The 13,918-nt window shown below is 44.3% G+C and overlaps 1 protein-coding gene across 10 annotated transcripts in view; it reads right to left on the bottom strand.

Annotated features, from left to right (window-relative positions):
- Positions 1–13,918, bottom strand: part of PTPRE (protein tyrosine phosphatase receptor type E) — a 186,966-nt gene that overhangs the window by 130,402 nt on the left and 42,646 nt on the right. The gene's annotated exons all lie outside the window — the stretch shown is intronic.

The raw sequence follows: 13,918 nt of genomic DNA, 5'->3' as shown, positions 1-13,918 counted from the left end.
CAGACGAGAACAATACAAACCATTGTGTTTCAATTTTGCCTCGTCAGCCAGGAAGCTTAAAACAGAACTGAACGCACAATCACAATCACTTCTTATCTCCAGGGAAAGGGAGCTGGCATTGATACTAAGGCCTGCTCATGTAAAGTGCTGCCACAACGTAATTTAAACTTAATGCTCACAACTACCCAGCTTTATTATTCTGACTTCACAGATTAGAAGCCCGGAGTTCAAAGAAGTCAGGAGTTGAGTTATTTGACAAGCAAGTGGGAAGACAGCGTCCATACCTTAATCCACCTGAACTAGGAACCATCCTGATACAATGATTCTTCCATAAACTGCCTCAAACCTTTCTGTGTGGGAAAGAGCACACGTTCCCAGAAAGAACGATCTGCAGAATGGAGGTTGGGGAGGTCCCCCGGCCTGGGCTCTGGCTGACAGCTCCCAGGACATTGGAGGTAGAACTCACCAGATGGCCTCCATGAGGAAGTGTTTTTGTTGCATGGACCCTGGGCTGGAAGGCAGTGATCTATCTGGGTGGCCATGTCGTCACCGGACATCAGGTTTCACATGGTAGCCATTGTACAAGAAGACTTGTGAATGTCGCCTTCCTCTCCCCCCGCCAAACCTAACAGCAACGTCCTCTCTTCATTGTCCTGACTTGTTTACTCGAGGCTAGAGTGCAGATGACTTCAGCATTCAGAGAACTTTCCAAAAACGTAAGAACCAAATTACCCTATTGAATTCATAGATATGCCAAATTTAAATGACATTTACATGGCAGCAATGCCTTCCTGAGCACACGCAGTATGTGAGCTGGCCACCATGTGAACTGCCTTTGAGGACAGACTGCTAAGACAACTAACTCTGTGACCTACATCCAGGGACACACACACACATCTATAGAGCAACCTGGAGCCGTTCAAAACCAAGTCATTTAGATTCATTGAATAGCTATGCAAGGCGTTGTGCAAAGTCGGTGTTCAATAAACATAAAAAGTATTTTGATATAACCTATGATCCAGCTTATATAAAATTCAAAAGCAGGCAAAACTAATCCATGGTGTCAGAAGTGGGGACAATGGTTACCTCTAAAAGGGAGGTGTGAAGGGACTGGAGGAGCAATAAGAGGCTTGGGTTGTGAGAGAATGGGCCTGTCACATTCCTTGATCTGGGTGCTGGCTCACTTGACAGTTTAGAAATGAACTGTGTGCTTATGACTGGTGCAGAGATTTCTATAAGGATGTTGCATTTTAATATAATTTGTGTTAGTCCATTTTCATACTGCTATGCAGAAATACCTGAGGCTGGATAATTTATAAAAAAAAAAAGTGGTTTAATGGACTCACAGTTTGAAACATGGCTGGGGAGGCCTCATGATCGTGGCGGAAGGTGAATGGGGAGCAAAGGCACGTCTTACATGGCGGCAGGCAAGAGTGTGTGGGGGGGACTGTCCTCTATGAAACCATCAGACCTTGTGAGAATTTATTTACTATCACAAGAACAGCATGGGAAAAACCTGCTGCCATGATTTAATTACCTCCCATGGGGTCCATCCCGTGACATGTGGGGATTATGGGAGCTACAAGTCAGGATGAGATTTGGGTGGGGACACAGCCAAACCATATCAATTTGCCAAAACATAGCTTGAGCTACTATTTTGGAGTATAGTTGGTATTGCTTTTTACTCTGCATGAATGAGCAAACAAATCAATTCATTTAATTTGTCTAAAAACTCAATTAAAAAATATGATCAACTGTGAAACACTGAGTATATCATCTGCCCTCACCAGTTTTCACACTGGGCAACAGATGACCATGAGCATGGAGAGACTGAACGGATGGAAGACAGCAGGACTGCCCGCCTCACTTCGCCCTTGAAATGTTTGTTTGTTTGCCACAAAACACTTTATCTCTCACAGAGCAAGCCTTTGTATCTTTTGGCATAAACTTTATCTAAAAATAATTTTCTGATTTTAATCATTTTATTCAAAAGAATTAAGAATCTCCATTTTATCACCTAAATCTTTTCAAGGTGTTGGTCATAAGGGTGACCTTGAGACTTCCATTGCAGGAGGGATTGCTTCTCACGGCCATGACAAGGGTGTCGGGGTCAAAAAACGTGGCTTTGGGGTCTGACAGGTATTGTTCCAGGCCTCAGCTCCACCTGTTGCCATCGGAGCAGCCTGAGCAGTTACATCAACTCTCTGAGCCACGGGTTTTCTATTTACAAAATGAAGGTAAGTCCATCTTAATCTTGGGGTGGCAGGTGGGGTGACCAACTTAGCTTGCTCTGTCCAGGACCATCCCTGTTTTAACACTAAAATCCCCCACCCCAGCAAACCCCTCAGTCCCTGGCTAAGTGCATGGCTGGCCACCCTGTGGCTGCATGGGGTGCATGAGGCAATGCGTATCACATATCACAGGCTCAATACATGCTGACCTCTGTCACGGCCACAACCTTCTCCAAAATGTGTCCCTCTGTGTATTTTGGCTGTAATATTTGTCAACTTCCCATCTTTCCTTCAGCTTCTTGATCCACTTTACAAGATAAATAATCAGTAACTGTCAGGTGATTCCTAGCACCATGTTGCATCCAGAGGGCTCCACACACCTGCTGAGGGGGATGGACACTAGCCATCCCAGACGGGGTGGGTCCCAGAGGCGGAAAACCCCATCAACCCCAGAAGCAGCATCTGACCTCTTAGAGCTTCCACTTCCTCATGGATGAAATGAAGATAAACATGCCTGTCCTCTTTTTAGGGTTGCCGTGAAGCTTAGTGGAGATCGGTGGATCCACGCTTACTATCGTTCATTTCCTTTTCAGCGAGTGTGGGAGTCATGACTGTGTTCAGCTGGGAGCACCTGTCTACCATTGTGGGGGACCTGCAGCCTTGCAGAGGCATATGTGGCCCCCTTGGGGACCTCGGACCTAAGGCCAGGAGGAGGTCAGGCAAAGGGTCAATGTGGCAGATGATGGGAAAATGCACGTGTCCAGATGTCCAGGGTTGTGGCTGCAGTACCAGTGAATTTGGTGTGCAGTGTCCTGCTCCAGGAAGAGGTGGAGACTGGCTGGACCCTGAGCCAGCAGATCTCTGATGCTGTCTAGCAGGAGCGGGGCAGATACGAGGTTCAGAGGCTCAGACCATCACTGCACCTGGAAGGGGCTCCACACGTAGCTCAGATTAAGCCACTGTTATCCTCTAATATCTGGCCACTAAAATACATTTATATTTATTGTTCACCATAAAGTGTAAGAGCAATACAAAATGAGATAATTTATATGGTTACGCTTTTTAATATCAATGGCAATAGGAATACAAAGGTAAATCATGACTTCTTCCTAAGTTAAGGAAACTTAAACGGCTTCTGATTGGGGGCGGACTCTTATCTTCCACTGCAGATACTAGGAAGGAATCAAAAGAAGGACATGGCTTATAACAAAACCCCCAAACTCCAGGTGGAATGGATCTATGGAATCCAGGCTTTTTTTCACATTTCCACAGGGATGTAAATCAATTTAAATACTTAACACAGCCACAGAAAGAAAAAAAAAGATGGAGCTGTATTAGTTACCATGGGAATTCCCAACTGAAGAACTTCTTTTGTCTTTTAAAGATCCTTGCTATTCTTATGACATTTAGAATGATAAAATTAACAGAGTCAGCATCTATTTCCTGCCATTTGATAATTATAAAAATATGATTATGGAAGTTCAAATTAAAGACACTTCTTAGGAAGTAAAAAAAGGCCAACTTGTAGTAGTGACATACTTAGTAAGAAATGGGACTGAAGTTTGGAAGTCAAATGCAAGATCTTCCAAGGGTTCTGAGAAATTGGGGAAAAAGATGCTTAAAACTGAGATGCTTTCATGCCACGTCAGAGGGAGAGTAAAAGGAAGGCTGGCGGCACAGTCCCTGTCCATCACAGACAGCTGTTTCTGTGGGGTCCGGAGAGCTCCCCGACCTTCCAGCAGCAGAATGCCGACGCCAGGAACCCCCTGATGAGCCTGCCTTCTGCCAGCTAGACAACTGACTGCGAGTGCTCACTGAAAATGAAACTCTTCGTGGCATTCACCAGTGCAGAGAGATTTGTTTTTCAAAATCATTACTTAGACAGAGTCTGTACTCCCCGGAGCCATATTCCCAAATATCATCAACCTGTGTCTCATCAAGAAAGAGTAATTGCCAGGTAATGCAAGTGCCCTTTGAATATGAAGAGTTTCTGAGACAGCGAGGCTTCTTGATAAGGACGTAAATCTTTACCTTATAATTGAGAATTGTCCACAGTTAGCCAAGGGCTAAAAAAAAAAAAAGTGGAACTTAGAACTTCATGAACTCTTAAAGACAGCTAGAAACATTATCTATAAAAATATATTCCTAGAAGTTTAAATTTAATAAAAGCAAAGGATACCCTGCCAGCTGGGAGGGGGTGACGGGCTACAGTTGTGCTGGATTCAACTTCAAGTGCAATCATCTTTGCAAGGAGTGGTCTCAACAGGAAAGAGTCTGAACACCAGATGGAAGATTTTAAAACCTGAGGGCCTGCACTGATCCTGTGGCTCACCTGAAGAGAGTATTAATAGAACCGAGCCTGGGCAAGGTGGGTCACGCCTGTAATCCCAGCACTTTGGGAGGCCAAGGTGGGCAGATCACCTGAGGTTGGGAGTTTGAGACCAGCCTGACCAACATGGAAAAATCCCATCTCTACTAAAAAATACAAAATTAGCCAGGTGTGATGGTGCATGCCTGTAATCCCAGCTACTTGGGAGCATGAGGCAGGAGAATCTCTTGAACCTGGGAGAGGGAGGTTGTGGTAAGCTGAGATCGCGCCACTGCACTCCAGCCTGAGCAGCAAGAGAGAAACTCCATCTCAGAAACAAAATTAAAAAAAAAAAGTAAAATGGAGCACTTTTACTAAAGGATAAAAAGTAGGAGAGATTGAAGGGGGAGTGCCTGGAAGGCCTGGAAGAACAGAACGCCTACTGTGCTTCTCTCTGTTATTTAGAGCTTTAAAAAAACAGATAATAAAGTCCTATTGTTGAATGAAATTAAAACAACCCAGCAATACCCAGAGAAAACTGGAGTCTCTCTCCCACCCGGGAGCCAGCATCTCCTGAGTGGGAACTGCGGGCCAGCCAATTTCATGTCTTCTTTCACTCACACATCCATTCACTCATCCATTCACTCCACAGGCACCTGGGGAGTGCCCCGGGGTGCCCGGCCCTGCCAGTCCTGGTGGCGGAGCATGAACAACACAGCCTGGGTCCTCAGTGCTGCCTGTAACCTTGCGGGGAGTAAATACATCTAGGTACAAATGAATGTGTGACTACCAAGTGCAGTGACAGGTAGGAAGGGACAGACGCTGGAGAGAGTCGCACAGTAAAGGCCAGGCAGTCCCAGCGGCCGGCTTTCTCTCTCTGGGGGGTGGAGCGCTTATGCACAGGGGTCACCGAGCAGTCTGGGGGAAAGGGGGGCCCACCCTTGTGAAGAAATGGAGAAGGCTTGTGCCTGCCAGCATCAGTTCATGCTCAAGTTTCAGGCCACCCCAGGGGCCTCCTGGGGGCCCCCCTTCCCCCTTGCTGGAGAGAAGAGCACGGGCCCCTGTGGGCCTTTACCATAGCCTCTTTCACCCCCACCCTGCCCCAAAGAGAAGCTTCTAAAGAAGCCTTTTCAGTTCTCCGTGCTGGGTGCCTTACAGCACCTCCCCAACAAGCCCACACTGTTCTCATCCTGCCTCCGGCCAGCCCCGCTCCAAAAAGGGGACGCTGTCACCAACAACCATAGGAAATCATTAGACTGCAGCTGGGATATGTTGCTGAATGTTAATCGTTTTCATTTGTGTGGGCTGAAATAAGTACTTCTCTGCCCCAGGAGAAGGCCACATACATGCTGGACACGTGTAGATGAGAAAGACCCCTCGCAAAGGCCCAGCTCTGCCCAGAGAAGCCAATTCCTTGGCATCATCTGAATGGAAAATAACAGCCGAGAGGAAGGGTGAGTGGGAACGACTTGTTTCTGTATTTTATTAAAAGCCTCACATATTTGGACTCACGGCTAAATGCTCATAAATCAGAGCAAGATCTGGGCTATGGCAACTTCTGGGGCTGTTGAGAGGTGGAGCAGTCCAAGAGCTTAGGCTCACGGGGGGCCAGGTAAAGGTGCAGGGAGCGGTCAGACCAGACTCCAGGAGGCACGGCTGCCAGAGCTGAGTGCTGGAGCAAGAAAGAATCCACCAGACTGAAGTGCACAGGACACAGAAGTGATCAAAAGGCCCGAGGCCAGAAGACTTTGACAAAGGATCTTTCAAATGAGCAAATAAGAAATCTTTGCTATTAACAGTAGAGGAGGCTTTCCTGCTGCTGTGCATTTGCTTGAACTCTCTCTCTGGAATCTGACCAGCACTCACTTGCTGGATATCTGCAGCACACGCAGCAGGAAGGAAGGTCCAATGTCACACACATAGCCAGCCTTGTCCTTCAACGTCCACCTCAGAGGCCACCGTCTGATCATTCAGCAACAGGACCTCGAGCCCCTGGGGCACCTGCATGCCAGCGAGCATGCCCAAGCTGGAGGGATTAGTCTCCTTTCTGACCTGCGCCTGCCACTCACTGATTTCCTCTGGTCTTTTCTTACTTCCCATCTTACGTCATAATAATCTGCATCTGTCCTGGCTTCCCCAAAGGATTGTGTTCTCCATGAGGATGGGCACTAGCTTTGATATCGTCACCTCCCCTAAATCACTACAGAGAGTATCAGTAATCCCCCTTTGAATGAATTAATAATAAAGATAAGAGCTCCCATTGGTGCCCTGCCGAGCACTGTACTAGAAGCTTCATAATATCTCATGGACCCTCACAAGCAGCCTGCAAGGTGGGTCTTATTATTTGCACTTTACAATGAGGGAAAGGAGAATTAAAGAGACAAGGAGACAATCCTAAGTCACCCTGCTGTCGAGTAGTTGACCCAGGATCATACTGGGAAAGGTCTGACTCCATGGTTGTGCCCTCAACACTATGGGGAAGGTGAAGACACTAGTTGAAAAGTGTGTGGCTTTGGACACAGCGTCTTCCCCACAATGAACTTCTGCTTAAAATTTGCCTGGCAATCATTTTCTTTGCAAATTCAGGAAGGTGACTTTCTGTCAAACTTATTTCAAAAATTATTAAAAAGCATAAATCAATGAGTCTGAATTATTGGGGATGTATATTTACACATTAAAAACAAAAAAATATAAAAGCGATTCAAGAAAATGCCCAGGAAGGCATAAGAAAGGCATAGGCTGTCATCTTGAGGCAGGATTTATTTCTGGTAAACGGGTCCAGTGGGTGGCTATTGAGTGAATTAGTGAATGAATGAATGAGCAACTGCATGAACTGGGTAAGCTTTAGAAAACTCTGGCATTGTTTTTCTCCACTCCCCTCAAGCCCTGACTTGTCATTAACCTGGATTTTCATTTTGTTGTTGTTGTTTGTTTTTTTAGGCAATTTCAGCTGGGTGCGGTGGTTCATGCCTGTAATCCCAGCACTTCGGGAGGCTGAGGTGGGCAGATCACCTGAGGTCGGGAGTTCCAGACCAGCCTGACCAAGATGGAGAAACCCCGTCTCTACTAAAATACAAGATTAGCTGGGTGTGGTGGTGCATGCCTGTAATCCCAGCTACTTGGGAGGCTGAGGTGGGAGAATCACTTGAACCTGGGAGGCAGAGGTTGTGGTGAGCTGAGATCACATCATTGCACTCCAGCCTGGGGCAACAAGAAAGAAAACTCTGTCTCAAAAAAAAATAATAATAATAAAAAAATAGATGATTTGAACAGAACTGTGTCTACTGAAGAAAACAAATCAATAATTAATAGACTTTGAAAACAGAAAGGACCAGGCACAGATGGGTCACTGGTGAATTCTACCAAATATTTAAGAAAGAAATTCAATCGATTTTCTATGATCTCTTCCAGAAGATAGATGCATAGGAAACACTCATTGTAAGAGGCCCACATTACCCTCAATACCAAAACCAAAGGTATTACAAGAAAAAAAAAATACCATAGACCATTATCTTTCATGAACATAACTGCAAAATCTTCAACAAAATATTAGCAAATCAAATTCAAAATGTTTAAAAATAATTATTTATCATAACCAAGTGAGATTTATCCCATGTATAAAAAGTTGATTCAAATTTGAAAATCAATTGATGTAATCCATCACATCAACAGGCTAAAGAAGAAAAATCACGTGATCACAAAAGCAGGTGCAAAAGAAACCTGTGACAAGATTCAAAACTGCCTCGTGATGCAAACTCTCAACAAACAAGGAACGGAAGGAAAGCTCCTCAAGGTGAGGAAGGACAGCTATGAAAACTCTAGAGCTAATGTCATACACTAATGGTTGGAAACCAGACACTTTTCCACTCAGATCAGGAACAAGGCAGGAATGTCCTCCCTTGACCCTCCTTTCTGATATCATATGGGAAGTCACGGCTATTGCAAAGAGACGAGAAAAGAAAATAAAAAATATGCAGGTTAAGAAGAAAAAAATCCGAATAGTTTTGTTCATAGATTATATGATGATCTATTTAACAAATCTGAAAGGATAAAAAAACCTTCCTGGAACTAGTAGGTAACTATAGTAAGATTTCAGGGTATAAGGTTAACACAAAAACGTCAGTCACTTTTCTGTATGCCAGAAGTAAACAAGTGGAATTTAAAATTAAAAACACAACCCTGTTTATATTAGCATCTGAAATATGAAATACCTAGGCATAAATCTAATGAAATATGTATAAGATTTATAAAGACCTGGAACCAACCACAATGCCCATTGAAGATAGACTGGACAAGGAAAATGTGGCACATATACATTATGGAATACTATGCAGCCATAAAAAATGATAAGTTCATGTCCTTTGTAGGGACATGGATGAATCTGGAGACCATTATTCTCAGCAAACTGACACAAGAACAGGAAATCAAACACCACATGTTAAAACTCAGCAATAAGAAAATAAACAATCACATTTAAAAAAACAGGCAAAGACCAGAACAGACTCTTCAACAAAGAAAACACATGGATGGAAAATAAGCATACAGAAAGATGTTTATCATCATCTGTCATTAGGAAACTGCTAATTAAAGCAACAATATGACACCACCACCCACCTATTATAATGGCCAAAATCCGGAACACTGACAACACCAAATGCTGGTGAGGATTTGGAGCAACAGAGACTCTTATTTATTGGTGCACATGCAAAATGGTACAGCTACTTTGTAAGATAGTTCAGTGGTTTCTTACAAAACTAAGCATACTTAACATATGATCCAGCCATTGCACTCCTTGGCATTTGCCCAAATGAGGTGAAAACTTACGTCCACACAAAAATTCACATATGTATGTATAGCTGCTTTATTCTTAATTGCCCAAACTTGGAAGCAGCCAAGATGTCTGTATTAGTCAGGATTCTCCAGAGAAACAGAAATCAATAGGATGAACATATAGACATACGAGAGGGGATTTATTGGGAGATTGGTTCACAAATCGTGGAGGCTGAGAAGGCCCTTGACAGGCTGTTTGCAAGGTGCTGGAGTCCCTGGGATGCTGGCGGCACGGCTTCTCACTCTGTCCACGTGGACTCAAATGCTAATCTCCTCTGAAAATACCCTCAGATGCACCCAAAACAGTTTTTTACCAGGTTTTTAGATATTCTTTAATACAGTCGACACCTAAAATTAACCATCACAAGCCCACCCCTTGTCAACTTGGCACCTAGATGCATCTTCTAAAACCTATATTTAATTTGCAAAGAAGACAATAACATGGTAATAGTTTCACCTGACATGATGCAACTATTCTGCATACAACCAAAAACGCATTCATCCCTGATATGATTTGGATTCATGTCCATGCCCAAATCTCATGTCAATTTGGAGGAGGAGCTTAGTGGGAGGTGACTGGGTCGTGGGGTGGATTTCCTCCTTGCTATTCTCATGATAATGAGTGATTTCTCATGAGATCTAATAGTTTAAATGTGCATGACACTCCCCCCTTCTCTCTCTTTCCTGCCACTGTGTGAAGAAGGTCCTTGCTTCCCCTTCATCTTCCACCATGACTGTAAGTTTCCTGAAGCTTCCCAGTCGTGCTTCCTTTCCTGTTAAGCCTGCAGAACTGTTAGTCAATTACACCTCGTTTCTTCATAAGTTACCCAGTCTCAGGTAGTTTTTAAAAAGCAGTGTGGAAACAGATGAATACAATTCCTTCTTCAGAAAAAAAGTTAAAGTCTTTGGGTGATGTTCACTCTTCTCCTTATATCCCATGACTTAAATACTACGATACAAAATTAACAACACTTAAATACAATATAAGTTCAAAAAATCTTTCTACATGATAAAAGAATAAGAGAGGAATGAAAACAAAGACCTTTGCTTACTATAGGCCTCTATACACATGCACATATTGTTAACAAAATAGGGAGGAAATACTCCTAACAGTCTGTTTCTGTAACTGGTTACATGGGCACAGCTGGTATTGACAAACTGCCTTTTTCTGTTACCCATTCTGTATTCCCTTTGTCTTTAGCAAGCACCTCACAGGTCATGATTTTATGTGGTTTGCTGACCTAAGCTGATTTAAGACACTTCGTCTTGGAAATGGACCACTGTATACATAATTTCCTTCAGTCATCAATACAGTGGACCAGTGTGATACCTTATTGAAGGGAATGGTGATCCAGATCCCTGCAAACACGATTGTGGGAGAGTGAAGGTATCCTGCCAGCCTTGCCAGCTGAAGTCAGACTGCTGCAGGTGGGTCTTCCCAACAAGAATGGAGAAGAAGGCATTTGCTAGATGAGTGGCTGCATACCAGGTACCAGGTATGCGATGAAATCACAGCTGGTACAGCTGCTGCAATTGGAGTCACCACTTAGTTAAACTTACTACAATTCACTGTCATCTGTCATTCTCCCAGTTCCCTCTGTCTTCTGCACAGGCCAAATAGGAGAGTTCAGTGGGGTCTGGTGGGAATCACCACCTCTGCATCTTTCAGGTCTTTGATGGTGGCACGAATCTCTGCAGTCCCTCCAGGTCATGTTTTTCATTTACTATTTTCATTTACTATTTACTGTGGAGTGTGTCTACTCCAGTTATGCATCTCGAACTGGGGAAATGACCACTAGATGGGTTCAGGGACCCCCTGAGTCCACTGTTAATTGTGTCTGAACTGAAACACTATTGATCACCTGACCTCCATAAGCCCCACTCTAATTGGTGGGCCACAGTGACGTTTCAGGTCCCCTGGAATCAGTGTCAGTTCAGAGCCAGTGTCCAGTACTTCCCAAAATGTGTTTGTTTCCCTCTCCCCAGCACACAGTTACCACGGTAAAAGGCCATAGATCCCTTTGTGCAAAGACGGGAGAAAGATGAACCGTATGCGTTCTTGGTAGTCTACCAGAGTCCTTCCTGGAGGGAACCTACTCTCTCCTTCATCCGAGGCGTTCCGGGTCTATAAACTGGCTCAAGCCTGGGAATGGATTGAAGAGCCATTGACTCTCAGTTTTCATGATTTGAGTTGGACTTTTGTGCACTTAACCTGAAAGTTTTCTGCTTATACAGATCACGTTAGAATTTAGTAGGCTTCGTATCTATTTCACTTTGAGAAACACCACAATTAACTAGCCAGTGCCGTAGACCTACACGAGTCAGACCATTTTGATGGTCGCTTTGCCCTGTACCTTACGGTAACTACGTCCACCTTGCCTTTGACAGTTCAGTGTTGCCACTTGGGTCCTGCCATCCCAGGACCCAATTATTCCCATAGCATTTATGTTTCCTAGTTGAGTGACTGAGATTCCCATTGTAAAGTCCAGCCTACAGAGAAGAGCAATCACAGAGCTCTTCAGGGATGCTGGAGCTCCCCCTAAAAATCTGTTTCTCAAGGTTCTGGTGAAAGGCCTGTGTTCTGGACCTTCCCAGTGTGTGGGAGTTGGTTTTAAGTGACAAATCCACGGTAGCATTCCAACTCTCCTAAGCCTCTGGATCCCTTCCTTTAAAGTAAACCAAGGGAGATCAGGCATCTCCAACTCAGGAGGACCATCTTTTGACCCACATTCCAGCCAACCAATGCAAACAAACTCAGCACCTCCTGGAACTCCCTGAGCCACAGTATTAAATGGGGATCTCTGCTTAGTTGGTCCATATCAATAAATTCTGTCCACTCCCTTTACGTCTCTGTTAGCAACATCCTTAACATCCATTCCCACACGTTCCCTGGATTTCTGCTTGTATAAATCAGAAAACCAAAATAGTTCTTTTGGAATGTAGCCACCTCTTCATGGGACACAACGCATCCCTCACCTGTAGGGGCTGCTGGAACCTGAGTCTAGTTACAGGTCTAGAAGCAAAGAGGGTTGGTGGGGGTGGGTCCAGAGAGACTCAGTACTCTCTTGACTGGCAACTGACTCAGGGGAGGCTGAGTCCTCTCAGAGTTAATCCCCTCAGGCGGAGGTGAGATTTATTTTTGGAATAGGGAGGTCACTTCTGGCAAATAAGACTCGTCAGAATTTTGGAGCTCAATGTCCCTAGCCTCATCACAGCCTCCCCACGTTTCCCCATCTCAAATTTCTGCAAGGCCAAGACTCAGCTTTCACTGTAATCCAGTCAATTGAATGACAAGGGCTTGTGTTTGATTTTCCACAATTTCAGCCCTGTGGCTATGGGAGAGAAGATTCTGACCCAGGGCACATGTAGAAACTCAGGTCATTCATGTGAATAGCGGAGGTTGCCCCTTTCTTTCATTACTTGGTCCAGCTGCTCTAGGAGCAACCAACCAATGTTAGTATATGCTTTGGTTTTCCTCAAATGTTCAAACGTATCAGGTACAAGGTCTCTAAATTCCTTGCCTTTTATAAGTGGTGAATTAGGAGTATCGATGTCTTTATGTTGCATATTTACAAACAGTAAGCATGTGAGCTATCGGTGTTCTCTGTGCTATTAAAGGTAGAGTCTCCAGCATTGTTAGTTCTAAACAGGTTACGGAGCCAATTCCAGAAACCCCAAAACCAAAAATTAAAATTGTTTCCTCTAAAACCACTCCTGGTACCAAAATCTGCATTAGCCAGGGTTCTCCAGAGAGACAGAACTATTAGACTATGCAGAGCTAGCTAGACACATGAGAAGGGATTTATTTATGTGGGGTTGGCTCAATCCCTCTAATTAGGGTTGGCTGAGAAGTCCCACAACAGGCCATCTCCAAGCTGAAGACCCTGGCTCAGAGGCAGCATGGCTCAGTCTAGGTTTGAAGGCTGCAGAACCCATGAAGCTATTGGTGAAACTCTTAGTCCGTGGCCAAAGGCCTGAGAACCAGAGGGTGTGTTAGGGTCGGACACTGGTTAAGTCCTGGCGCCCAGAGGCTGATGAGCCTGGAGTTGTCCAGGGTCAGGACAGGCAAGGTGTATCCTAGTTCCAGCAGACAGATTGACATAGTCACCTTTCCTGTTTTTGTCATGTCTGGGTCCCCAGAAGATCGGATGTTGCCCACCCATAAATTTGGTGGAACCTTCTCCACCAAATTTGCCCAGGCTCAAATGCTAACTTCCTCTAGAAGGACACACCCCAAAATACTGCTACCAAGTTTTTAGGTATTCCTTAATCCAGTCAAGTTCACACCTCAAATTAACCATCACGATGTAGGTGCCTGACTAAACAAACTCTGGTACATCCGGACAATAAAAACATTATTTAGTGCTAAAAGGTAATGAACTATCAACTCATGAAAAGTCTGGGATGAAACTTAAATGCATATTATTAAGTGAAACCAATCTGAAAAAGCTACATATTATATGATTCCAACCACATGACATCCTAGAAAAGGCAAAACTATGGAGGCAGTAAAAGAATCAGTGGTTGCCAGGTTCACAGGAGGGAGAAT

This window comes from Callithrix jacchus, chromosome 12, assembly GCF_049354715.1.
Source record: "Callithrix jacchus isolate 240 chromosome 12, calJac240_pri, whole genome shotgun sequence".
In the NCBI taxonomy this organism is placed as follows: domain Eukaryota; kingdom Metazoa; phylum Chordata; class Mammalia; order Primates; family Cebidae; genus Callithrix; species Callithrix jacchus.
Note: the sequence above shows the minus strand (reverse complement) of the source record. Positions and strands in the feature narration are given on the sequence as shown.